Source organism: Camelus bactrianus, chromosome 25 (genome assembly GCF_048773025.1).
Source record: "Camelus bactrianus isolate YW-2024 breed Bactrian camel chromosome 25, ASM4877302v1, whole genome shotgun sequence".
Taxonomy (NCBI): Eukaryota; Metazoa; Chordata; class Mammalia; order Artiodactyla; family Camelidae; genus Camelus; species Camelus bactrianus.
The window spans coordinates 32210938-32235601 of NC_133563.1; the positions used below are offsets into that span (position 1 = coordinate 32210938).

General features: G+C 49.0%; 1 protein-coding gene across 6 annotated transcripts in view; it reads right to left on the reverse strand.

Annotated features, from left to right (window-relative positions):
* The window catches only part of ST3GAL1 (ST3 beta-galactoside alpha-2,3-sialyltransferase 1), an 85973-nt gene that overhangs the window by 47295 nt on the left and 14014 nt on the right, over positions 1-24664 (reverse strand). For 3 of the 6 annotated variants that reach the window (XM_010972671.3, XM_045508457.2, XM_074353114.1), the window contains exon 2: positions 20182-20317. The exons of 2 other annotated variants lie outside the window; for them this stretch is intronic. The gene's annotated coding sequence lies outside the window, so the exon portion shown is untranslated. Of the gene's footprint in view, positions 1-20181; positions 20318-20445; positions 20564-24664 lie in introns of all 6 variants that reach the window. One more of the 6 variants, XM_074353113.1, reaches the window with a different exon arrangement.

Here is a 24664-nt window from a genome sequence, read left to right on the forward strand (position 1 = left end):
CAGAAGAGAGAGCGAGCCCGGGGTGGGAGAGGGGCCAGGCTGCGGGGCAGGGCAGGCGCAAAAGTCTGGGGCCTCATTAGCAATCAGAGAAATGCTAATGAAAACAGGATGAGACATCGCTTGACAAAAATCAGCGGGCGCTGTGATGCCAAGTGCCGGCGGTGTGCGCAGACATGGGAACTCACGCCCTGCTGACGGGAAGGGCAAGCAAATTCTGGAATATTCTTATGCGTTAAAGGAAGAAAAAGTCTGGCTCACGAAGAATTTTTTAAACCACGGGGGAATGTCTCTGTTGTCATATCAAGGAGGCAGGCGTCAGGAAACACATGGGCGTTAACAGAGACGCCTCATAGGGTAACCTGGGAAGTGTCTGGGATCACATGCCAGGCACATTGAATTCCATAAATCAATGTTGTCAAGTCTGTTACTTCCTAACAATCATGTTTTTGGCACCTTTGAGCTGGTCTTTACATTCTCCCTCATTCATTCATTTATTCAACACATATTTCCTGAAGACTTGTTACACGTCAGGTAATATGTCAGGCGGCAGGGCTATAGCACGGAACAAAACCAATGAAAGGATCTGAAGTTCTAGGTGCACAAGGCAATCAACAAAGAAGTAAATGCATAAAAGGTCAGATGTCCAGAGGCTAGTGATGGAGGATAAAGAACGGGAGGCGGGTGGAGAGTGTGTGCGTGCACACACTGCTGCACTGTTTTGTGGGTATTCTGCAGCGAACCCCGTCTTGCTGGAGGCAGCCCCCTACCCCAGCAGCACAAAAGCTCCTGCTTCCTGTCACTTCTGCATTCTGACGGTGCCAACTCATCCCAGCTTCAAGTGAAACACTTCAGCTCACTTAGAGCTGCTTCGAGGTCCTCAAGAAGAGATGCTGTCTGGTCCACCTGGGACCTTCCCTCTCAGTGGCTTCTGATCTTTTTTCAGCAGAAGTGTGAGCCCCCTGCAGCGAAGGCGCTGTTCCTGCCAGCTCTGTTCACCACAGCCTTCAGCCTCTAATAAGAGGACGTTCCTAGGAGGCACCAACAGCCTCAACAAGTGCTGGGCTGCTCCTTGGAATCTCCTTCTAGGAATCTATTCCCGGAAACAGCTCAGCGTGCAGACAGTTTTGTGCCCAAAGAGATTTAGCATCGTGTTATTTTTTCCTTCCAGTTTTACTGAGATATAATTGGCATACAGCCCTGTATAAGTTTATGGTGTACAGCGCAATGGTTTGACTTACATACTCGTAAGTTTAGTGAACATCCATCATCTTGTACAGACACAAAATAAAAGAAGCAAAAAAATTTGTGATGAGAACTCAGGGTTTACTCTCAACAATTTTCATGCATAATATACAGCAGCGTTAATGATATTTGTCATTACAGCTCTAGTACACATATCTCTTATGACTGAAAGTTTGTACCTTTTGACTGCCTTCATCCAATTCTCCCTCCCCTACCTCCCCACCTCTGATAACCACAAATCTGATCTCTTGTTCTATGAATTTGTTTGTATGTTTGTTTTTGAACTAAAATTGGCCTACAACACTGTTAGTTCCAGGTGCACAACATAACAATTTATATATATATATATTTCAAAATAGCTGCAAAAACATTAGTTATTGACTATATTTCCCACACTGTATGTTTCATACCCGTTACTCATTTGTTTTGCAGCTGGAATTTTGTACCTCTTAGTCTCCTTCACCTATTTCTTTCCTCCCCGACCCCCTCTCCTGTAGCAACCACCTGTTTGTTCTCTGTATCTATCACTCCGTTTCTGCTTTGTATTCATTCATTTTGTTGCTGAGATCCCACATATAAATGAAATAATGCAGAATTTGTCTTTCTCTGCCTGACTTATTTCATTTAAGAGAATACCTTGTAGGGCCACTCACATGATTGTAAATGGCAAGATCTCATTCTTTTTTATGGCTGAGTAATATTCCATGTACATAGATACCACATCTTCTTTATCCATCATCATGTTATTTTTAATAGCAAAATACCACAGAGCTCTGACACACTCCACCTTAAGGAAATGATTAAGTGCATCGTGGCTTGTGCAAATATCTGTTACACCATAGAAACCGAAATACATTTGGTGAAAGGAAATACTTTAAAATGCTAAGATCAGTACTTTTCTGGAAGGGGTGGTTTTGTGGAGCTTTTCCCCAGACTTAGAGTTCTCTCTTTTCAAACTTTTCTGCAGTGGTCATGGCTACTTTTATGACTGTGAAATAAAACTACCAACCCCCCCCCAAAACCTAAAAAACGGTGGCACCTCTAAAGCCTCCACAACCCAGTGCTCAGCCCCAGAACCTTGACTGAACAATCTCCCAAGGGCTGTATTTAACAAGAAAGCCTCCCAGGATCTGGGGTTTCATTTCCAGAGGCTTAGGCCCAAAGCAGGAACAATAAAATAGAAACCAGTGCAGGATGCCAACAAGGGAGTGTAAGGATGCAGACCCAGCCAGGGCAGACCCGGCTCCCAGAAAGGAGGGCTTGGGAGCATCCTGGATTCCCTACGGCCCCAACCAGCCCTGCAACCGCCTCTCTAGTCCCAGTGAAAGCCTGTGGGGACAGCACCACTTCACCCAGAAGCACAAAAAGGTCCTTCTTGGCCTTTCAAAGCACCATCGCAGGTTCAGTGTGGGTGGATCTCCTGGCACTGCCCTTGGGGGAACTTATTACAACGTCATGTAGTATACATCATAGCAGACAGTCTGAGGCTCAGAGAGGTCAACTGACTTGCCTGAGGCCACACAGCTCTAAGAGACAGAGCAAGAAATGGGACTCAGGCCTCTGCTCTGCCCCGTACAGTGCTTTACTCCACACCACAGCTGGCCCAGGAGCCCCAGGTTCAAATCCCAGCAGTCGCTCAGTGGCTGTGGGGGTCTTGAGAGTTAACCCCTGGGAGCCCAGGTTCCATCCGTAAACTGGAGACAAACCTGATATCGACCCAAAAGGTAACACACTCAGCCGCTGGCACCCTGTAAGCACATTGTAAGTACTATTATTGTTGGCCTTGTTGTTTGTCACCATTGTCCTCCCTGGAGTAAGATCTCCCTGCACACTGTCCCCCTCCTTCCACCCTCCCAGCCCGAGGAAAGGGCCTCCTGGTGTCCATCCCCAGCCCAGCATGGAGACGGTGCCGGGCAAATGAGCGCTGGGTAAAGAGACCGGGATGGAATTCAAGAGGAGAGTCGGCTCTGCTGAGACATTTGGCCGAGTGTTTCCAAACTGCTTTCTGGATTAATGCAGTGGGTTTCTGGCCAACTCTGCTCAGTTCGAGTCTAATTCCAAACAGATGCATCTGTGCCCGGCCCCCATCCTGCCCAGTCACCCCACACCCGCTCCAGGGGCCTCCTGCCTTCTGGTCAGACCAGAGGGGAGCTGCCTGGCCCCCTGGGAGATCGCTCAGTCTTCCAAACACCACAGAGGCAGGGTCTGAGGGGTCCAGGCCCACACTAGCCAAAGGACAAACAGACCTGCCCTGCTCTGTGCACGCCTCTGTCACAGCACATGTCACATGGCAACAGCCACGCCAGTGCGCCGAGAGGCAGTAAAGCCTGGTGGCTAAGCACATGGACTCCAGGGCCAGGTTGCCTGAATCTGAATCTAGCTCTGCCAAGTCTGTGCTGGGCACTCCTGGGCAAGTCTCTTAACCTCTCTGTGTCTTTTCCCCCTCCTCTGCAAAGCAGGGATGGTGATGCTAAAACTAGCACCTGCTTCAAATGGGTCCTGCAAGGATGGATCAGGAATTTGTGTAAAGCACTTAGAAGCGACATGCCATAGACGGAGGCCGGCATGCCCAGCCACGTCGCCCACTCTGTGTCAAATGCACAGTCAACTCTCATGGGATTCCTAGGACCTCCCTAAGGTCTGCACTGGGGTCAGTGCTCTTCCCAGGTAACATTTACGACTGCTCAAAAAATATCTGTTTTTAAGTGAAGGTGGAGCAAGTTATCATCATCCCTATTTTTCACATGAAAATCTGAGACACAGAGAGGTTAAGAACTGGTCCGAGGTCACCCAGTGATAGGACAGGACACAAACCCTGGCAGTTCCCCCAGGACAGAGCTTTAGCCACCAGGCAACGCCACCACCTCCAGCTGACATCCCCATTTTGCAGGTGAGTGGATCCTGCCGCTTCTTTTCATAGCTTTGCGTTGGAGGGTCCAGGCCCCGGGCAGCCTGCATTTTGCCCACCTCCTGAGCTGAGCCCCCCGCTCCCTGCCACTTTTGCAGACATGGCAACTCCTCAGCCCTGGACACCAGAGACCCTCGCCCTCCCCCTTCCCTCCGCCATCACTCATGCCTCAGCCAGCACCCAGGGGTCTGGACTACTGCAGACTGTTCTAGATCAAGAGGAGCGAAGCCAGAAGGAGTTGATGAAGACGTTAAGGTTCCCCCAACCACCCAGAGCCAGCAAATCCATGAGGAGGCTTCATTAAAGCGTTTGTCTAATCACACAGTTTGCTTCAACCAGCTAATGCCTTCCTTTTTATCCAGACATCTGTCTCCATAGAAAAAGGCACCCTCGGAGGGGCCAGGGGCCTGATTGCTGTGGGTTCCTGAGATACAATTACACATCAGAGAGAAACGGAGAGAATACCAGGCCTTTCAGGCAACAGAGAAACCACTGTACAACCCTGCAGTTACAGGGCGAGAACGAAAAAGTGAGCGGGAACAGCCCCTGGGGCGGGAACGGCCCAGCGTGGTTTCCTGGACCTGCAATACTGCCCAAGATGACGTCAGAGTGGCCACCCATGGGAGGAACCACGGGACGAGGCTCTGCAGCTGAGTGCAGTGGGAGGGGTGTTCCCTGGAGCAGAGCGGGTGCGGGAGCGGCAGACAGTACATGAGGAAGTGGGGACAAGAGGCCACATTCACTGAGGGCCACGGGTTCCGTGATAGCTGGATGCTCAGACACATCACTTACAGCACTGTCTTTGGTTCTCAGAACAACTCAGCCAAGTGGGGCCCTGAAGCGCCAGTTGGTCAGATCAGAAACCACAGGGTGGGAGAGGTAAGATTTGCCCAAATCCACCTGAACACGGATTCTTGAGCCCAGACCTGGCTGATTGCAGGCCCAGGTACCCATCCATGTTAACTGAGATGCACGTTTACACTGTGACTTCCTGGAGAAGGGGCTGCCTTTTAACAAAGGATACGGTGAAAGGCTGTTTCACTCTGAGCTGAGGAAGAGAGCCTGCCTTGGTTTCCGACAGGCCCCAAGCCAATGGAGGGGTCTGGACTTGTGGAATAAAGCATTGGATTAGAAATCGAATCACCCAGCTTCAAAACTTGCCTCTACGACCAATGCTGTGTGACCTTGGGCAAATTACTTCAGTTCTCTGTGCAACAGGGTCCTAGCTGGAGAAAGGGGTTTGGGGTGGTGGGTGAATTTGATCCACTCTGGTTCCCTCCAGCGCTGAATCCTTTCTCCTGCATGTCAGCTTGGCGTGGGGGTTATGAGCAAAGACCCCAAGTCAGATTGCTGGGTTCAAACCCCAGCTCTGCCCCTGCGTCACGTAACCTCTGGGATTCAGCATGCCCTGTGTAAAACCAGGATAATAATACCCACAGCATAAGTTGTCATGACAATTAAATAATGTGTGTGGCTGCTACCTGGAGCATACAAGGCACTGCCCAAGTGTATGTCAGGACTCAGGCCGGGGCCACGCAGAGCCCAGGATGGTCAGATGCTGTAAGGGAACCGCTTGCCTCCTGGTGGGTCTCACACCTCAATGCCTCCTTTTCAGGGATGAACAGCAGACAGGAAGCTCCAGGTGCCCCAGCCCCCATCACAGCTCTGTGGTTAAGGCTGGGGGCTTGGAAGTCTGCGGGCTGTTGCCAGGAGGCAGGCATTCCCAGGATGTCTGGAGGGCTGAGCTGAATCCTCCCAGGGCAACCCCGAGGGGAAGGCACCCATCCTCATCCCATTAAAATCATGCAGAAATGGTGTCCCAGAGAAGAAGATTTGGTTTAATGCCTAGGAGCCCCAGAGACCACACGCAGCCCCTCCCCAACGTTTGGTGCTGGGAGGAAAGGAGCAGCGTCCAGCCCAGCTTGCAGGCTCAGGACCTGCAGAAATGTCACTGCCTCGCTCACTGACTGCTTCCCAAATCCTGGCGGCCCACCCTGCGTCAAGCACACGCTAGTCACCAAGGGCGCGATGCTGGGTGCGAACACTGTGCTCCAGGAGAGCCCCTGTCCAGTGAGGGGGGCCCAGGGCAAATGCAGACAGTGCATACGTGTGCTTGTCAAGCGGGTTTCCTCCACAGCCAAGCCTGAGTCAGCACCAACATGGAGCAAATGACCACCCGCGGGCCGAATCTGGCCCGCCGCCAGTTTTGGTAAATGAAGTTTCACTGGAACACAACTATGCTTGTTCATTTATGTATCGCCCGTGGCTGCTTTTACGCTGCAATGGCAGATTTGGGCAGTCACAATACTAAGGATCTGAGCCACAAAAACTAAAATATTTCCCATCTCCAGCCGTTTACAGAACAAGTTCGCTGGCCCTGCTCTAGAAGGTGAGGACTCCGAGGGCAGGGCCAGATGAATCCTCCCCATCCACTGTGGCGAGAGGAAAGCAGCCACCCAGATAGGGGAAGGGGCTGGCGCTAAAGGCACTAAAGGGGATGGGGTTGGGGCATCGGGGACAGTTTCCCAAGGAGGTGGCCCCTTTGGGGAGTTAGTAACGGCCAACAGGTGACCTGCTGGGTGAAGAAACAGGGGACAGACATGCTCTCCTGACAGAAGGACAGGCCCTGTTGGACACTTGGGCGCTGCAAATCTAAGAGGGTAGACGGGCGCAAGCGGGAGACGCATGCGGGAGGGCGCATGCGGCGGGCACTGGAGCACCACATGACCAGGCATCGAAGGCTTCTGGGGCGAAGCGGCAGGTCCTCACTCCACTGGTATGGAGCAGCCATGCAGGACTTTCTAGCTCTCTCTACTCTCAGAGAAGGCAACAACACAGTATTAGGGAATTTAGCATCTGGTGGGGGAATCCGACAGGCAAATGCCAGGCAGATCATGCTGAGTGCCTGGGAGGGGGCCGGAGAGGATGAAGGACAGAGATCAGCCCATTTGGGGACAGGATGAACAGAGTCCTGTAGGAGAGCTGGAATTTGAGAACGGTCCTTGGGGCTCAGAGGTTGGGGGGTGGTGGTCCTGAACAAGGACAGGAGGTCACGAACCCCAGGACCAGCTGCTGCCCACCTGGCAGATAGAAAATTGAAAGATGCAGCTAATGGGGCTTAATCTGGCAGGTGGATTAACTTCCATCTGAGGCTGAGGATGTGGGACTGGAGGTCAACATGGACACCATGGGGGCCCAGAGGAGGGGCCCAGGCCAGTCATGGGTTCAGGGGTGGTTTCCCAGAGGAAGTGAGGTTAAGAACTGCGGGGAGCTGGGGGAATTACCACAGGAGGTCACTGAGATCCATCAAGAGGCACAGGGTCACCCTTGGAGACAAGTGTCACCCAACAACCACTGAGTCCCCCACCATCAGCCCTCCTCTTTCTTCTCTGACTATTCACTGGCCCCTTGCTCACTCTGCAGGGCCTCCTGAGTTCTCAGCTGGTCAGATTTGCCAGGCACCCTCCTCCCTACTTAGAGCTTAGCCATGGCTGTCTCCCCAGGCGCCCACCTGACTAAGGTCCTGCTCACCTTTCTCTTCTTGGTGTGACCAGACCATCACCTCCGCCAGCATCACTTCCAAATCCTCTCCTCCCCTCTCGCTCTCATAGCCCTAGTCATCTTCCCACAAATCCTTGAATCTATGTGTTAACTCTGTAGTTTATCAGACACTCCCCCCACTGACATGTCCATTTCACCAAGGATTGTCATCAGCTGGTTCACTGAAGCACCCCCAGCTTTCTGAGGAGGTGTCTCATGGATGACCTGTTAGTGGAATTAACAAATAAAGCAGGCAGCAGAGAAGGAGCCAGGCTTTACTGAGACCCCCATCCCTCTTCACGTGTTCTAATGTTGTGCCTGGATGATGCACACCAACCTCTTGTCCTTTTTTTTTTGAACCAATGTGGATGTGTATTTTTCAAAGGCTAGGGGAGTGCATATGCCTTTTGGAAAGCTCACACTGAGAGCGTCCAGACAAAAAGCATCTCAGGAAAATCGTCTGGGTGTGAGCTGCGCCATTGACAGAGCACCCCGCGAGCAGGAGCAGGAGCAGCCTGGGGTGTCTGGGGGATCCCGGGGGCCAGGCACTGGAGAACCCTGCTTTGATTTCTGCCCCAGCAGCCAGATGTTCTCGATCAGGAAGCAAAATGAAGACAGTCCCTTCACAAGCAAAGGGAGGAAGAGAAAATGAGGACAGTCAGGAGCTGTCACCAAGCCCTTAATCGGGGCTCCAGGGACCATGAGCCAGGCAGACCTGGGGCCCCTGGGACTCCAGAGCTGAGCTCTCTTCTGGGTCCCGCATTTATGGTTCTGTTCCAGGAGGCACTCCCTGGACACAGTGTGACAGTCCCCTGAGTATCCCTTGCCCTGGTGAGGGACAGAAATGCTGCCTTAAGACATGGCTCTTTTAAGAGTCAGATTCTGAGAAATGAGGTGAAATGAGTGACTTTTTCTGTAGTAACTTAAAACTGTTTTTTATTGGCTTTAGTATATATATATACAGTATATGTATACATACATGTGTCTGCATATACAGCATATGTGTATAGCATGACGTGTAAACATATACATTGTATACATGCACATACAGCATGCGTGTGCATATGTGCATATGGGCATATAACTTACACAGCATTTAATATGTACCAGGCACTGTTCTAAGAGCGTTATACATATTAGCTCACTTAATTCTCATAACAATCCTGTTAAGTAGGTACTGTTAATCCCATTTTACAGAGGATTCGGTCACCCAGGTGGATACAAGTGAACCTGGGATACGACCCCCCGCCTTCCCCCACAGGCAGCTTGCTTGAAAAGCCATATTCTCAACCTTATACCTGTGCTTCATAAATTATGTTCCAGGGACCCCAGAGGGGTCGCTGAGGCCCTTCCAGGGAGTCCATGACACCAAAATCACTTGCATATGATTGGTAAGACAGCATTTGCTTTTAAACTCTGACTTTCTCAGGAATGTACGGGGAGCCTCCTAGAGGCAGGTGATTTGGGATTTCAGAACAGAATGAGGCAACAGCTGCCTTCCTTTAAGCCAGACAGTGAAGGGACCTGTAAAATAGCACTGCCCTGCTTCCTCTCCTCACTAATTTTCTTTTTCGTTTGGGAAAGTAGCTGTTTTTCATTATACCTATGTTACCACACAATGGACTTACTATTTTTAAATAAAGTAATGAATATGCAGAGAATTTCTTAATTTTAATAACTAACCTGATACACATTTAAAGAGATAAGACATAAAAGCTATTCAGAATCATCAGTAACGTTTCAGAGTGTGAAAAGGTCTTGAAAACAACGAGTTTAAGAACTGCGTGTCACTGAGGGTTTTGGAGGAGGGCATCTTGGCAATTTGGAGAAGACTGCCTTTCCTGCCCAGCGCAGGGCTGGTCATGCTGCAGCACATACAGCATCCCTGGTCCCCACCACAAAATGCCGGAAGACCCCCCAGGTGCTGTGTGTGTGTGTGTGTGTGTGTGTGTACCTGTATGTGTCAGTGTGTGTCTGTATGTCTGAGTGTATCTGTATGTGTGAGTGTGTGTGTGTGAGCATGTGTGTATGTTGAGGAGTGGGCACCGGCCCAGCTGAGAGCAGCTCCACTTGTCATCACAGGATCCCACTGTTGCTGCCTCCAGCTTTTGCACTGGTCCCTCTCCCAGTCCCAGTCCCAGTCCCAGTCAAGATCCCCAGCAGGGATGGTCCTCCAGCTCCAGTTCCCCAAGACTGCCCTGCTGTCTCTGCTTCATGTCAAAGTCACAATCATTAACACATGCCCAGAACCCTAAAAACATCCTCAGGATCTCTCTCCTGGGAACCCATCCCAAGGACACAGTTCAAATGAAGGAAAATGATAAAAGCATAAAGATGTTCACTGCAGTGTTGTTTATAATAATAATGATGATGAAATACACTGACATATGGAAATATACATTCACAGAGATGATTAGGTCATATGGTACTGCCACTTGGTGAAACATTATACAGCCGTTTATTGTTCAGGGCAACCCCTGAAACACTCCCTCAGTGACCCTTCCTTGACCCAGGTACTGGGGACTCAGTGGGGAATGGGATGGCCCCTGTCCTCAAGGAGGTTCCAGTTAAGTAACTGTCCCTCTGCTGTGGTTTCAAAGACAGGGAGCCAGTGCCATACATCCAACCACTAGAAGGAGCAAATCCATCTCCCCTGCCCCAAAGGCCTTCCTTTCCTTCTCTTTTTCTGATGGCCAATCCCCCAGCATACAGGATATTTTTAGTGCCTAAAAGCACTGGGGTGCCTGAAGGCACTGGAGCCACATGGTGACATGTCTTTCCCACATGGCCCTTGACACATACATGGGACATGCTGGCCAAATGGACTTCAGACAAGCTGGCTTTGGTCCTTCCCATGTCTTTCTTTCTCTCCCCAATAATCCAGATGCAAAAGGCTGGTGGGCTATTTTGGCCGGGCCACTTGCTTAATTTTGGCTGGGGCCTGCAGATCTATAAATAGCAGGTGTTCTGCAAGCAGGCAGGCCGACCTGTGAGCAATACAGAGAAGGTGGCCAGTCCCAAAGTTAAAGGGACATAAGTCCCCAGGCGTGGGATCCCCCATTCCTAGTTCTCCAAAAGCTAGAGGCAGAAGTGGGCAGAAGTGTGGCAGGTTGGCTGATACCCAAAGCGGGCTGAAGAAGAGAGCAATAACCCCAAGAAGGCCCAGGCTTGCGTGCAGCCCAGCAGAGGGGTCAGCTAGCTGGACATCATGTTGACCAAACCAGAGGCCAGGGCTGGCTCTGGGCAGCTAAGTAGACATACTGTGCCCGCTTTCAGACACCGATTCTTGACCTTAGAGCTGCAGAGATGCACCTGGCCCAGGTGAGTTCTCAGTAAGTCCCTGCGAAAATGAATCACACGTGCCTGCTCCCCACGGAGCTTCCAGTCCAACAGGGAAAACAGACACGCACAAGGACAGGCAGTGGGGTCAGTGGGATGAAAGCCAGACACAAATGGGGTATTTGGGGGGATGGAGGGCAGATGGGGGAAGAATTCCCAGCAGAGGTGGTAATTGAGGTGAGTTTTAAAAGAGGGATGATATAAGCAGGAAGGTAAAAGAAGGGTGTCCTCCGTGCAGGATCGAGCAGATGCAAACCACGTACTCCAAGTCCTGGAGACAGAAAAGTGACCTCATTTAGAACGAATGTTATTTAGGGTAATGAGAACATGGGATGTATCTGTATCAGTGTCTGTATCTCTAGCCACAGTCACATCTACCACTGTATAACTGTATAAATGCCTGACAATTGTTTTTGATTGTAAGTCCCTGATACTAAGCTTTTAATCACCAAGGCATCCATTTCAAAGGTACTCATGTCAAATAAACACACTGCCGCAGCTGCAAAACTCGACAAAGAGCCAGGTGGCCCCACCCATGAAGTTCCCATGAAAGCCGCAGGTGACCTAGAAAGCTGACCTTTTGAGTGGTCCTGCTCTTCCCTTCCCACACTTACATTTCTGCGCTTCTGTTTCAAGTTGCCAGTCAAGAATGAACCTGTGAAAGTTCATGTAACCCCCCTTGACCCCAGTGAAGGCAGAACCCCACGACTGTGCACACCCCACCTCCCTGTGTACCCTCCAGCGACAAGCCTTGTTCTTTTAGGAAAAGTTCCTGGATAGTTGTTGCTGGTTACATTTTGCAACCACAAAGGCCAGTCCAACGATAGCACTGGCTCTCAGTGGGGCTGGGGAAATGTCAGTGGGGCCCCGGCGAGTACTCCAGGCATTCCTAGCCCAGAGCATCACGAAACAGCAAGCTATACGTCACACTAGCTGTTAGGGACTGCTATAAACCCAGGCCATCTGTCTTTAGAGTCCATGATCTTAATATCACTCTTAAAATTACTCTGTGAAAAGAACTTATTTACAAAACAGAAACAGACTCAGAGAGGCAGAAAACAAACTTATGGCAGGGCATGAAGGGGATGGGGAGGGATAAATTGGGAGTTGGAGATTACAGATACTAACCACTATATATAAACTAGATAAACAACAAGGTCCTACTGTAGAGCACAGGGAACTATATTCAATATCTTGTCATAACCTATAATGAAAAAGAATATGAAAAGGAATATATGTATGTACGCGTATGACTGAAACATTATGCTGTACACCAGAAACTGACACAATATTGTAAACTGACTGTACTTCAATAAAATAAATAAAACAAAATGAATTACTCTGTGAAAAGAACTTATTTACAAAACAGAAACAGACTTACATAAAAAAACAAACTTGCGGTTACCTGGAACGGGGGAAGAGGGTGGGGAGAGATAAATTGGGAGTTTGAGATTTGCAGATACTAACTACTATATATAAAACAGATAAACAACAAATTTCTTCTGTAGAGCACAGGGAACTGTATTCAATATGTAGTAATCTATAATGGAAAAGAATATGAAAAGGAATATATGTATGTGTATGTATGACTGAAACATTATACTGTGCACCAGAAACAGACACAACATTGTAAACTGACTGTACTTCAATAAAAAATAAATTGATTAAATTAATTAAATTACTCTGTGATAAGCACAAAGTCGGGTGGGGCCAGGAGAGCAGCGATAAGGCTGGCTTTCTGGGCAGGACCTGGGTCTCAGTGGCTTTGTCCACCCTGATCTGGAATTTGGACCCCATCCCAGGGCCATAAGGGACATGGGGACTGAAAGCAGGAAAGGCACTATTGGATGCCCTTGAGGAGCAAAGGTTACTGACCAAATTCTTATCAGCCGGGCCTGACTAGAATAAAAATCATTTTTTTTGAGGATGACTCATTCTGTGGGTTTGGCTTCTAAAAGAACACAGTAAACATGTGTGCTGGTGGTGGACGCCCTCTCTTTGTGTCCCTAGGGTTGTTGAGGCCTCAAGGCCAGGCTGCAGCAGCCACCTCTGGCACGTCCAACCTCTGATGGAAGAAATGTCTGTGCTGCAGCTGGACACCTTCCCCGAGCTGGCAGGAGGGAGGCCCCGCTCCCACCCTCACAGCTCACACACGTCCACCAGTGCGGCTCAGCTGTAATGTAACGGTGATAATAACACAGCTGCAACATACCCAGCGTTTGCAACGGGCCAGGCTCCATGCCCAGGATTTTGAACCATCGTCTCATTTAATCCTCACAGTCCCTTGCAAGTGGGCCCTGTGGTTGTCCCCTTTATTACAGAAGGACAACCTGAGTTGCAGAGAAGCAAGATACCTGCTCAAGTGACAAAGCGAGGTGGACGCTGGGCAGGTCCCACTCCAGGGCCTTGAACCTGCTACAGCTCAGGTGTCCCTGTGGGGTTCATCTCCCCTGGTGACCAGGACTGGCCCCATTTATCAAGAGAACAAAGCACATATATCCAGAAGGAACCCTACTTCAAAAAGACACCTGCACCCCAATGTTCATAGTAGCACTATTTACAATAGCCAAGACATGGAAACGGCCTAAATGTCCATCAACAGATGACTGGATAAAGAAGATGTGGTATATTTATACAACGGAATACTATTCAGCCACAAAAACCGACAACATAACGCCATTTGCAGCAACATGGATGCTCCTGGAGAATGTCATTCTAAGTGAAGTAAGCCAGAAACAGAAAGAAAAATACCATATGAGATCACTCATATGTGGAATTAAAAAAAAAAAAGAACATAAATACAAAACAGAAACAGACTCATAGACATAGAATACAAACTTGTGGTTGCCAAGGGGGTTGGGGGTGGGAAGGGACAGACTGGGATTTCAAAATGTAGAATAGATAAACAAGATTATGCTCTATAGCACAGGGAAATATATACAAGATCTTGTGGTAGCTCACAGCGAAAACAAAATGTGACAATGAATATATGTATGTTCATGTATAACTGAAAAATTGTGCTCTACACTGGAATTTGACATAATATTGTAAAATGACTATAACTCAATAAAAATGTTAAAAAAAAAAAAAAAAGAGAACAAAGCACAGCAGGTTAAGGACGCACATCTGGCAAGTGGAGAGCCGTCTTGAAGCTTGTTCTCTGGAATCCAAGGCCTTTGCTTCCTCCCTTCCAGCCTGGCTGTCAACCGGAGCTGAATCTTTGAACATTCAGGGAGACGGGCAGTCACTGCAGCTGTCAGGAGCCTGACCCTTCTAGAAGATGGTGACGACCTGAGATGGGCCTGCTGACAACTGCGGAGAGCCCGCCCACACCCTGACGTCGGGAACATCTGTGGGTCCCTGGTCCATTTTACAAATATGGCAGCGGATGTAGCGAGGGGCTGGATCTGAGGGCCAGGGACCAAGGAGGGCCTGAGGAAGGTACATCTCGGACAGCGTGGAGGGAGAAAACAAAGACAGACTGAACAGACAGAAGCCTGGGTCATAGCTGCGTGAGAGCAGAACCGTGTTTGAGTTTGTCACCACCATACCCCTGGTATCAGGTACATAACAGAAGCTCAGTTAAAACCTATTGAACAAATGAGCTGGCATAACCGGCTAAGACTAAGACAAGGTTCAAGCACTGCTAGCACTTGGTTACTGTTGACAGTTAGTGTTACTTTCTATGTATTCAGCCTTCACCCCTAGGAAAGCATTTCAACGTGCTGGTAAGAACTCTTTGTGTGGTTCCAACACGTAGTATCCCATCCTCTGGATGCACGTTAGCCGTTGTCCAATACTGGCCACTTAGGATGTTTCCAGGAGAATCAGGCAGCGAGAATCAAGGAGAGGTAACGCAGCAAGTGGTTAGAGGCAGACTATACACCTTGAAAGCTCAGCCCCTCCACTTACTAGCTGTGCATCTGTGAATACGTTACTTAACCACTCTGTGCCTTGGCTCCATCATCAGTAAAATGGGAGAATGACAACAGCTAGCTTCCAGAGCAGCTGTAGGGTTAAAGCTGTCAAGATCTGGGGCTGTCAGAAGAGTGTATGACCCCTGGTCAGCCCGCCGAAAGGGCTCACACACACCCCGCCGGCACTTTTGTACTCCGGAAGTCCACGTGAGTCCATAAAACGCAGTCCCGGTAGTGGGATCATAAGGTCAGCCTGCAGAATTGCAAGGAAAGCCCCTTTGAAATCGCAGCAGCATGAAGAAGGAAAAAGTCTTTAGCCCAAGAACAAGGGCTCGGAGGACTCAGAAGTTGAGACCCCCTCCTGGATGGACACTGGAATTCCCACTGCCGGCCTCTATGCCAAGTGTTTGTCCAGCCTCCTGCAGTTAACAAACCCTGGTGCCAAGCCAGCCCCGGCGGCTCCAGGTACTCACGTGACAAATCCCTCTCACCGACCCCAGGGGAGGCCTGGCCCCCAGCAAGGAGGCTTAAGCACCAAGGCCCCTCGGTGGCTCCCCACTTGTCTGGGGCTTGTATTTTAAACACATAGCCTTGTATCCTTTTTCTTAAAGAGAAGCCCCAAATTCTATTAACCGCAGGCCTCACAGAACTTGGAACTGCAACCGTACACCCCGCTGATTTGTTAATCTGTCTGTTTCTCCCATTAAATTATTAACATCTTGAGGACAGAGAGCTTGTCTTATTCTGTTTTACCTCCAACGCGCGGCACCATGCCAGGCACCTAGATGTGTTTGCTGGGTGAATGAATGAATGAATGAATGAGGGGATAAGAAGGAAGGAAAAAACACCCCGTGAGTTAAAATCTGTTCATTTCAATCGCTCCACTTGGATCTTTTCCTCAAAATTGTCCCGTACAAGTTAATCCTTTTTCACCTGACGGCCTTTCAGCTGTTCAAAGACGGCTCCCCCAAGTCTCCGCTCTTCCAGGGAAACCACCCCTGTTCCTGCAACTAGGGCTCTTTTCTTAAAGGTTATCAGTGACAGAAATTCCACCAGCATTTCGCTGCTGTTCCTTTCAACATCTAATGACTGCCAGGATGTGCCTTTATCTACACAGAATACCTTGGCCTCCAGCCTGCCTGTGGGCCAGCTGATAACATTTATTTTTGGGGGGGAGGAAATGCTTGAGTTTTGAGGAAGAACGTCGGTGCACGTGACTCTTCAGGCCTGAAAAGGAGGCACTGGAAAAAACAGGCCTGGCCCCTGGGGCTGGGGAGGCCACAGCCCCTGGAGGAGAGTGAACAACTCCCCTGCCTGTCCTTTGATCAGCAGCCCCTCCTCTCTCCACCCCTCATTGTCTGTGGGATTTGGTTCCATAAACATCTCCCCAGAGTGACCCTCCTGGACCACCACACCTACACTGTGGTCTCCCCTGGGTCCCTCGGCCTGCCCCCGGCCCTGCGAGCATACACGTATTCACGTAAATCTCTTCCTGCTCGCTATCAGTCTCTTCCCTCCCCAGTTCTCTGCTTGCATGTGAACTCCCTAGGTCGTCGTCTGCCTAGAACAGAGCCTGGCACAGAGAGGTAGCTCAAAAATATTTGTTGCTACATGAATGAAACTAGCATTTCCCAACTGCACATTCTATGTATATTCTGCTGGGAGCTGGGGGTACAAATGTGTTTAAATTCAGGCCTCTGTGCTTAAGTAGGTCACCCAGAAAACCCCCACTGCAAGAGAGGGAATGCCCTCTCCCCAGAGAGGCCCAGTTCCGTGATCACACCTCCACCCAACCAAGGCTTTTGCAAACACTGCAGCCAGGCACCCCCGCCCTCACCCATAGAAACACTCACACGCAGGCAATTAGACCCGGATGCACGTTTCCACAACACCTCTGCACACCCTGTTGTGTATTACATGATGCAGACCACGAGCACGGCTCCTGGGTGTGAAGGAGGTGGGCATCCACCAATACGTTTGGACTTTCTTGCTGCTGTGAGGGCCAGAGGCCCCAGGTGCAGGGGGACAAACACTTCCCCACCTTTTGTGCTTTTTTCCCTGGGACAGTACCAGGGCCATCTGATCAAATGTCAAAAGGCAGACAGGAGCTCAGCGCGTGCTCGCCACGCTCACTAGCTGCGTCACTGAATTAGCTTGCCAGAATCCTGTTTCCTCCTCTGTACTTGGGCCACTGGGTTTTTGCAAGCAGTGACAGCAGCAAGGGTCCAAAACAGGACCTGGTCCATAGCTTAACAAATGTGGTGGGTGGTGGCATTGAAGGTGGGGACGGAGTGGCTATTCGACATCATTTAGACAGACAGGAATTTCAAGAATGTTCCAGAAGCATCAGTGTGCACTCATGGTGGTTTTCAATGCAGACAGGTTGGTTTAGAAATAACCTTGATGGTGCACGTATGTATAATGTGGATGGATACCTGGATGTGCACGCACGTGTCTATAAATATCCATACACACCCCACCCCACACACACGCACGCACACCCCCCTCACATTTCTCAGCTGTCTGCTCAGAGGGCCTAGAAGCAAGGCTACCCCAGTAGTAACAGTTGCTAAGACTAGGGGGTGATGCATTAAGGGGTGATAAGTCCCACAGTATCTCCCCACAAGATACCTAGAAATTACAGAGGTGAAACAGTGACTTCCCATGGAGACACCCGGCAGACGTCGCCTTAACCAAGGGACAAAGGAGCATCACCAGTCCCAGGACAGACCAGCATCACCTCCCAACACGAAGCACCAAGGATACAGCATCAGTTCTGTGGGATTCGGGCAAAAGCATGCAGTCTAAATCTAACCAGGAGGAAGGATCTGACAAACACAAACTGAGGGACCGTCTGGAAAATAACTGGCTTCAATGTATCCAAAAGGTTAATGTCAGGAGATGCAAGCCAATGTTTGCAGCGAGTCAGTCTTAAGTTTCTGACTTAGCAGTATTGTGGTTATAAGAATTCTGTGATTTCAGGAGTAGAGTATAAAATACGAACACTTGAGAAACCTGGGTAAAGTGTAGCCATGGTTCTTTGGCTATTCTTGCAGGTTATCTATAAATTTGCAATTATATAAAAATAAAATAATTGGGAAAACAATTTTTAATTGAAAAGAAAGCTCTGGGTTCAGATGACAGAAAAAGTGAATATAAAATTTAGCATGATGATTGGCACATTATGCATATGTGCCCAATAATTTAAAGCTATCATAATAATAGTAATTATTATTATTTGCAAAACAGCACACCCGGCGTGTTGTAAGCAGGAAGTGGATAATATCATCGCTGTCACTCATCACCATCACCACTTTCATCAGTCTTGATGTGCTTGGAATTAAGAACCAAAAAATTAGTATCTTTATTACTGTTACTTCTAATAACTTAACGTCTGCATTAAACTGCATTATTTGAGGGTTTGTTACCAAAACACTTGCCACCTATTCAAATGCATGCAACACGCACCTACAACAGTGAGGAGGCTGAGGGCCAACCACGAGAAGAGAGGCGGAAGGCATTCGCAGACCGGGATGCACATGATGCACGTGCATTGGGACTTTTGTCATCCTCTGAACCTCTGCTTTGTTCTTGCAAGTTCCTGGCAACTCCAGGCTGAAAAAGGACAGCTCCTAAACACACAACCCAGTCCTTGCCCAGGCCTCTTGGCCACCTAGAACTTTTTCTCTGTTCCTTCTCAAAACCCATCCATAAACACTGGGCATCTCGGTGTCTGGCCCTTGTTACTCCCCACTGCACACTGGCTTAAACAACAAGTGGAGGCTCTTATTTGCCCCCAGATCCTGACCCATCCAAGATGGCGGGACTGCTGCCAAGTCCAAGGCTCTCCCCAAAGGTCTGTTGTATAGAACTGGCTGTGCTCAGCCCAGCTCTGAGGTGTGACAAGGTCCCAACCCCACTGCTTCATTCAATGTGTTTCTTGAACATAAACCTGAGATCCCTTCTTATCATTTTCTGTCTCCACCCTTCCTCGTTCTTTCAGATATCTTATCTGGAGATATGTGTATATATATATATATAATATGATATCTTCACCGCTATCTTCAGCTCATTTTTCTTGCTCTGTTTCTTATCTCCCTTGTCCTTATCTTCAGACCATGGCATGCCATGGCCATTGCTTCTTCCCCTTTGCAGGAGGCCCATACTGTGTCCACCCACCTGTGACCATAGCAAGGACAAAGCTCCCAGCGGTATCTCTCTATCTGCACCTAAAACTAACAGACCCCAAGGCCCAAGCGCCTTAGTTTCTACATAGGCTGGCATACAGATGCCATAGGTCAGCTGCCCAAAGAAACTTTAAAAGCAAATCTATTGTTTATAGACGAGGAGGTAGACAGGTAGATACACAGATGTCCTGCCAACGATACAGAACAGCTACACACACACCTACACACTCACAAGAACCTTCCTTCTTTCACGACGGTTCCAATCATGCCCACGCTGAGTTGGAGGCGGACAGAGCGAGGAGAGACATCCCGGGGTGACCACCGCTTTCCCAAGCCGAGATGGAAATGCTCTCAGTCTGCTCGCTCCAAAATGGCAGCCACGAGCCACATGTGGTTATTTGCACTTGAAAAGTGGTGAGTGTGACCGAGGACTAAATGTTTACTTTTATTTAATTTTCATTAATGAAAATTTAAACAGCCGTATACAGAGTGGATACATGTGGACAGCTCAGCTCCAGACCGGGGACTGGCATGCTTTTTCTGTGAAAGACCACACTGTCATCACTTCCAGCTTTAGGCCACACCGTCTGTCCCAGCTGCTGTCGTGGTGTCACAGCACCACAGATATACTGAACGGATGAGCGTGGCTCGGTGCCAATAAAACTTTATTTGTCAAACACAACCAGGCCGGATTTGTCGTGTGGGTCACAGTGTTTGGTAACTGAGTGCTCACTCCGGGACACACCAGAGTGTCACTGCAGGCCTTCTGTGGGATGGCAGGCACTTGTCATGGAAGGATTTACCAGTTTTCATGAAAGCGCAGAAGACTTTTAAGAAAAAGAGAGGTTGCTTGATACTCTAAGAGGCCTGCATTTTTCCCAGAGGGAGAAAGCATTTCCTCTTTATAGGATATCCCGGGACAGCAGGCCAAGTACAAAGAGACCGAGATACAGGGGACATCTCCCCACCCACACCCAACATAATCCAAGGAAGAGGCCAGAAAGGCAGCGCCTCTCTCCGGGGCAGCGTGAGGTTAGTTGGTCATTACCTCAGTGGGGTGAGGGAGTGTCCATCTCTGGTCCCCAGATGTCTGTCCCGGCTGCAGACCTCAAGCCGTCTCCTCACCACAGCTCCTGGAGATGCTAATTACTTCTGCGGGCATTTCCACGTCAGAAAGATTGAGTCTGAAAATGGTAGCAGCCGGAAGGGAAGAGGAGGAGAGTCTGTCAGCTTTGACATTTAGATCACTTGCTGCCTTTTGAAGATGACTCAATTAAATAAAAGATGTTCACCCACTTCCCCTCTCACTCACCCAGTGACTGATACATCAAATATGTTGTCAATAAACCCCTATTCTGTTTCACGCACAGAGCCAAGTGCCAGAGACAGAGGTAAGCGACGGTGTCGTTCACACCCTCGAGGAGCTCGGCCTGGTGGAGAAAAAAAGTAAAGAACCCAGAGCAATACGATTGTGGATGTGGATAAGCTTTGGGAGAGTTGGGGAGAAAACAGCCAACTCAGTCAGAAAGACGAATTGGAAGTGGAGACATTTTTAGCAGCCCCTTGATCAAAGTACAAGTGAGATACTATTGGGCAAAAGAAAAAGCCTTGGGTAAAGTATTGCTAAGGATAAAGATACAGAAATATGCGGGTCTTGAAAGTGAAAATTATGAGATCAAAGGACAAACCAGGCAGGGGCCGGACAGGAGAGGACTTTTGAAGACCTCATCTGAGAACAGTTACAGAAACCCTCAGTGGAGCTCTGAGTCCCAAGAACTGCGATGTGCAGACCATGTGTTTTCTCAGCGGATCTGCTCATGAAATGACCCAGATGACCACACTGATTATTCCCATTTGGTGGATGGGCAGCTGAGGCTTGCAGAGCTGACGTGAACAAACTTGCCCAGCGTGACAGAGGCCATAAGGGGAGAGAAGAGACCATGACAGGAACCCCCACCTCTGTCTGGTTCCAAAGTCTTCATCTTAGCCACTGGGAGAGACAACGGTGGTAACAGCCCCTAATTTGCTCCTGTCACCTTGCAGCACACCCCTCTGTGGTGTGGCTTTGCTTTCCCTCCCATGATGAAGTGCAGTCCATTTTTCCACCCTTTGAGCCTGAACTTGGCCCTTTCGAACAATAAGCCGATAACAAGTGTAACACAAAGAAAGGCTTAAGAGTGCTTATACGCAGAATTTCCTCTGTCTTGCAGCTGGGACTCATTCTGCTGCACACTAACATGCCTGAGTGAGCCCCCTGATGAGAAACAACATGGGGAGAGGCAAAAGGCATCCCAGTCTTCCCAGCTGAGCCCCCAGGCTTGTGGGTGAGACCATCAGAGACAACTGAGCCCCAGACAAGCTGCCCAGTAAACCCACAGAATTAGGGGAAATAAAAAATGTTTGTTGTTGGAAGCACTAAGGTTTGGTGCTGTTTGTTATGCAGAGAAGCTAGCTGATACAACCATCAAGTTATCTTTACACTGCTGGCAGTGATACAACATGGTTAAAATTCTTGTTAGAAAGAAAGGTCAAGAGATGATGAGAGCCATGGCTGAGGCTGGGCTGTGGGCGAGAGGAAGAGTGGAAGATGCAGGAGTTATTTTAAGGATTTCATGACCAACTGACCCCAGATTTCTCTGAAGGTGTCTGGTGTTGACTATAAACAGATTCTATTTGGAGCTCCTGATGGGGGCGGGATGTTTACACAGAAGAAACACAAAGCAGCCAGAGCCAGAGCAGTCAAGGGAAGCTGCTGAACTGAAACTTCCTTTTCAGCCTCAGATGTCTGAAAGAATCAAGGCCGGGGCTCACTGCCACAGCCTCCTAACCAGGTTGCTGTTGCTACGTCCTCCAATGCCAGCCCCACTCTCAGCAGCAGCCAGAGGGGTCCTTGTACATTGCACCCCACACCTTCCTCCCTCCCACCACTGGCTCACATCATCCTCTTTCCCGCTGTACTGTCTACTCACCCTTCAGATCTCAGTGTCAACGAGCTTCCCAGGGACATCTTTGCTGACTGGCCAGACAGGGCCAGGCACAGCCACCACATGCTCCCACAATCCCCTGCACTCCTACTGTCACAGCCCGATAATTCCATGAGGCATGAGTGTGTCTGTCCTACACACCACTCGGCCCTCACCACCCAGCACACTGCTTCCCCGTGGGACAAAGTCAAGTACTATCTCCTGAATGTGAGAACGAACAAAGCGATTCATGGACCACACTTCCAGGATGTTTGCTTTGACATGCTGCCTTCTCTGCCCCCCAAATGGGTTAGGGTCCTTACTTTGGGGTACCCATGGCTTCCTGTGCTTCTCTTCATTCATTTGGGATTATTTATTATTCTTTCATTTAGCAAGAATTTACTAAGCACCAGGCATCTCCTAGATTTCCCCACTGTCCCACATGGGGGTATGGGTATAGGAGTTGCTCAGTAATGACTGCTGAATAAATGAACAACTGAGTGAACGAGTGAATGAATGAACGAGTGAAGAAGCAGATAAATCCCTAAGCATCAGTTGAGATGCGGCTGACTTACAACATAGCAGGAGCCTGTATCTGAGTGTTATGTATGTTACATCTTATGAAAGACTTGATAATCACCGTAATGCCAACCTACACGTACACATGCACCAGCAGGGACTTAGAGTGTCCTTGTGCTCTACCGTAAGACATAAGAGGGAAATCTGTGAGTTACAGTAAACGTGGAGCCCTGCTCCCAGTTCAGCCCCGGGTCTCTGATGCCACAGCTTGGCACTTGCGGCTGCCTGTGAAGTCTGGTTAAAGCCTAAGACTGGCCTTGGAGCAAAGCATAACCCTGAACCAGTTTTTGCATTCACCTGCAGTTGGCTTCTTTATATATGTATTTGACCATTGCATGGGATTCCCAACCCCAAGGAGGGAGCTTGCAAGCACGGGCCAGCCTCAGCAGTTACTTTGACTCTCTTGTCTTTTGCTTTTCACGTGGGTCCTAAAAACCTTTTCTGAAACTCCACATCACAGCTTCCTTCCGGATGGCCTGCTGTCTTGTATCTTCCTGTGTCTCTACCGTTTCCCCAGCCCTCCTACAACTGCATCTCGTTCAGAACAAAAACTAAACTGTCAAAAATGAGTGAAGTGCTATACATGGGAGACCAATCAGATATAATCCCCATTTTCAGGGGAGGCCCAGACAAGCTCCTATGCCTCTCCAAGATCACAAATGAGGAAACTGAGGCCCAGAGAGGTGGGCCCAGGGGTCACAGGGCTGGAGATCAGAGCTGTGGGAACGTGAGCTGAGTGCATCCAACTCCAGGCTCAGTGATCTTCCTGCAACCAGGCTGACTCGCTCTCATCCCATCCCAGCCCATTTCTCCCCCTTATTTCTCTCCATCCAACTGGCAGCCACCAGGTACCAACCAGGCCGTTAGCAGCAAACTGCTGGGCTTAAACCAGGAGACCTGGAGGCAAGAAAAATGTCCACTAATTCCAGCCGGTGCACAGAAGACTAGGACAAATTCCAGTCAAATCAATCACAGTTAGTTTTCACTTCTCCTGTTTTGGAGCCAGAAATCATTTCTTCTTTGCCCCTGTTAGCGCATCCACCATCTGAAGTGCCTTTCTCCTGTGCAGTAACATGCGATAAATCTTATACGAGATTTTGTTCTCCAGTTTTCTTTCCTCTTGTGGGTAGAACAGGGGACTGAAAGTGAAACTCGACATCGCACTCGGAGGAGCACAGCCTGTCTGCTTAATAAATCATAACTTTTCTCCTCTAAGCAAAAAAATGATTATCTGGAAAATCATTAACACTGGGCCTGGATGAAAAATACGGCTGCACTTTCAAATTACAGGAATCTTTTCTCAGAGGCCTGTGGTCATGCCTTGTTCCAAACCAGGGTGGCTGGCTGCTAGGTGTGCCAAGCAAGGGGAGGCCGGTTGAGTCCAGCTGCGTGAGTTTAGGAAAACAGCCTTCCTCTGAGTCTTAGCTTACTCACTGGTAAAATAGAACTTACACCTCTTCCAATGCTTTATGGGGTTGGACTGCAAAGCAAGAGAATAAGAAACGTGAAATTGCTAAAATAATAATTATAAGGTAAGACCAGCAGTAAGCATAGTGGAAGATACCATTTAGGGGGGTAGGTTTATTTACTTTTTTTTTTTTTAATGGAGGTACTGGGGATTGAACCCAGGACCTTGTGCATGCTAAGCATGTGCTCTACCACTGAGCTATACCCTCCTCTCTTGGATGATACCATTTTTAAGTGCTTACTAACACTTTTTCAAATTAAGCCCTTTGTACTGAAAAGCTCAGTTAATCCTCGCAACGGTCGTGAGATATGTGCACTATTATTTGCATCACTTGCGGATGAGTAAGTGGAGGGTTGCAGAGATTAAATAATCATAGTAGAGTGCAGCCTGAGTGAGAAACAAAATTCCTAAGTGGGCTCTTTTGAAGCCCAGGACTAACACAGTTCACTTCAACAGTGTTTACAGAGCCTCTTTTGTGCTGTGCAAGCATGTCCTCTGCCCTGGCAGGGACAGCAGTACAC